Source organism: Octodon degus, unplaced genomic scaffold (genome assembly GCF_000260255.1).
Source record: "Octodon degus isolate 3935 unplaced genomic scaffold, OctDeg1.0 scaffold00046, whole genome shotgun sequence".
NCBI lineage: Eukaryota > Metazoa > Chordata > Mammalia > Rodentia > Octodontidae > Octodon > Octodon degus.
Window position 1 is genome coordinate 7,875,680 of NW_004524622.1, and position 3,194 is coordinate 7,878,873.

A 3,194-nucleotide genomic window follows, 5' to 3' on the forward strand; every position below is an offset into this window, starting at 1 on the left:
TAATCCTGGCCCTTGGGAGGTTGAGTCAGGAGGATCACTTTGAGTTTAAGGCTAGGCTGAACTGCATAATGAGACCCTGCCTCAAAATTTATTTTTTTTAAGATTTTTTTTAATTTTATTTATTTATGTGTGTGTGTGTGTGTGTGTGTGGCCAGCTCAGCCCACCAGGGGGCGGGGCTGGCTGGCATGTGGTGCTGGGGGATGGAACCGTGGGCCCTTGCTTTGCTAAGCTTGTTCTAAGTAGATGCTTTAGACCACTGAGCCATCTCACCAGCCCTTTCCTAGCTTTTTATAGCTCCCAACATATCCTCCTTTTTTGTGTTGTTTTGTCAGACATGGGTGTTCCACTGCAGTTACAGAAACTGTATTGGGAGAAGTCTTTGAAGGACCTTTTCTTACTTGATGCCAGTCCAAAGATTGTAGGTACTCAAATTCAGCAATATAACCCTATATAGTCCAATAGTCCATAATAATAGTAAGTTATCAGCACAGCTGGTAATTGTCAATAATAGTTGATTTAAGCCTTTTATAGCTCAGCATATTAATATGGCATTACTTTTTATACCTCATGGTTACACTTTTCTGCAGGATGGTTAAGACCAAGTTAAAGGAAGACCTGTATAACTACAAACGTAACTTTTACTATCTGATAAGGTCAGCCAAATCTCCTCAGGATTTACCTTGGAACCTTGTACAGTACCTTGTAGATCTTCTGTCAGTGTCAGCCACCTGGATGAGTCATGGCCACTGCTTAACCAGTTTGCTCTCTGAGGGTCTGAGAGATTTTTTCTCTCCAGGTGACTCTCCTTAGGCACACTATATATCATGAACCACTTTCCTCTGTGGCCCCACAATCTCCTTCATCAGAAAATGTCGGTCACAACTGAGTTACAGAATGTCACAGCAGAGGTTCTCTTACGTTCTGAATTTTCACTGACCTTGAATAGCTAGGGCCAAAATACTGGCTATCCTTTTAGCCTGTCTATCTCTGTAATTTTTGATCTGCAAACCTTAGTTGTTAAACATCCAGAAGAGAAGCATTATCTTGTAACAGAGGCAGTAAACTTAGCATCATTATCTATTTGAATATCAAACACCTTAGACATAAAATGAACAATTATTTTCAAACAACCATGGATATTCTAACATTTAAATCCCTGTAGAATGTTTAAAAACAACAATTACACATTTTTACACAGAAATTTAGAAATCAAATCATATATATAACATTGTAGCAAGCCAATCCTATGACATTTTGTGACATGCTTACATTTTCATTTTGACATAACATAACCCTTTTAACCAATCTTCTTTATCTAATACATAAGAATTTTTCACCTAATTATCCTTAAATGCGACACACGTCACAAGGTTTTTTTCCTCTCCCCCACCATTTTATTTTTTTGCTAGGAATTTGAAAGAAAGTCTTATTACAATAAGCAATCTTTGTTTAACATTTTAGAAGACCTGTACACTTGGAATCATGGACATACTTAAAACACCAAGAGATTAACAATGAGTTACCATGAACATGTGCAAAGCTTTGTTTCTTAATTCAGTCAAATACTAAAACCATTTTTAAGAGAAAACCCAATTGTAATTTTTCTGAAAGACTTTTTTTCTTTTTTCTTTTTTTTTTTTTTGCGGAACCAGGGATTGAACTCAGGCCCTTGTGCTTGCCAGATAAGCACTTATTCTACTGAGCTATCTCCCCAGGCCCTCTGAAAGAATTTATCTTTAAACCAATGACCAATTTATTGATGGTGTTTCCTAAGAGACTATTGAAATTATTGGGAGCTCCTCATTAATGAACAAAAAATGTTGGCTACATATCCTATTCATCAATAGGACTCCTCTCTAAATCAAATTCCTCCCAACTCTAAGGAATTTTTGCTTAATTAATTTAAACTTTTCAATAAACTATGTATAAACCAATTTTGATATGTCTTAGACCAGCTGGTAACTTAAGAAAAAGCATGTTTTTAAGCCTGTATATCCCATGTTGTAATATGAACAAATGACCAAAAAGGAAAAAAAAAGGGAATAGCTGTTCACAGAATGACACACACATAGACAAGTACACAGTACACACAATCATCTTTACAAAACTATGAGTGCTTTCAACTATATATTCCTGGCCAGATTAACCTATAGTAACTGTGTTGCAAATTTTTTAAGAAATTTAAAATATAGATAGACTAGTCAAATTTTGTTATTTGTCAATAAGCAGAGATCTCTTATCAGAAAGTTTTGGAAGGACTAAACTCTTTTATCTCTAGCTAATATGCATATTCTGTACTTTTTGTCTTAATACTAGTAAAAGATACTCAGTTATCTTATATATTTTGCCATCTGTTTAGACCTTAGATTTCCATTTTGTCAATTCCTTCAGTAGGCCCCAGGTTGGATCTGGCCTCTTTGTTGTTAACTCCTTCCTCAAATCTGGCATCAAGGTATAGCCTGACAGTGTGCTCTGGTAGCCAAACAGGTCATTCAACATTCTCTAGAAGAACACAAGTACACCCTTTCCCCCAGGTTTGTAGTGGACTGGGTCCCTTCCATTGTCCAGTATGCAGATCTCCAAAGGATTCTTCCTATCCTTTTTGTACGTATTTGATGCAATTGTCTTTCTACTGTTGTACTTTCATCTTTCGTAGAACTTAAAAAATAAATAGTCTTTTATACATGAAAAACATCATTTAACAATTTCCCAGGCCTCTACTCAAGTCAAATGAGACTGTTTGTGAAAAGCAGAAGCATTTTGTTGAAAAATGGCATGAGACGCAGAAACTTGTTGAATGGCATCTGAGGGGGCAATAGTGTTATGTGGAGTGTGTGGTACATGTAGCCATTGTAAGGGACCCTGAGACTGCCAAAAAGCCCCAGGGGGCATACAGTGAGTTGGGAAAATCATAAAATGTTGGCAAAGATGGGTCAACTCTAGAGAGCTAAGTGTTAGAAAGAGCCTGATTAACTTTATTCAAGGCAGTCTTAGCCTCTGGTGTAAGTGTTCTTTTAGAAGTAGGGACTGAGTCTCCCTTAGAATGTCAAAGAGAGGACTTAACTCCTGAGTAGTTAGCTTAAGAGCTGGGTGGAAGGGGCCAGGGAGATAGCTCAGTAGATTAAGTGCTTGCTTAGCAAGCACAAGGGCCTGAGTTCAATCCCTGGTTCCACAAAAAAAAAAAAGAGAGAAA

At 37.2% G+C, this 3,194-nt stretch overlaps 1 protein-coding gene across 5 annotated transcripts in view; it reads left to right on the plus strand.

Moving 5' to 3' along the window:
• The window catches only part of Myof (myoferlin), a 184,033-nt gene that overhangs the window by 104,840 nt on the left and 75,999 nt on the right, over positions 1-3,194 (plus strand). The window lies entirely within an intron of this gene.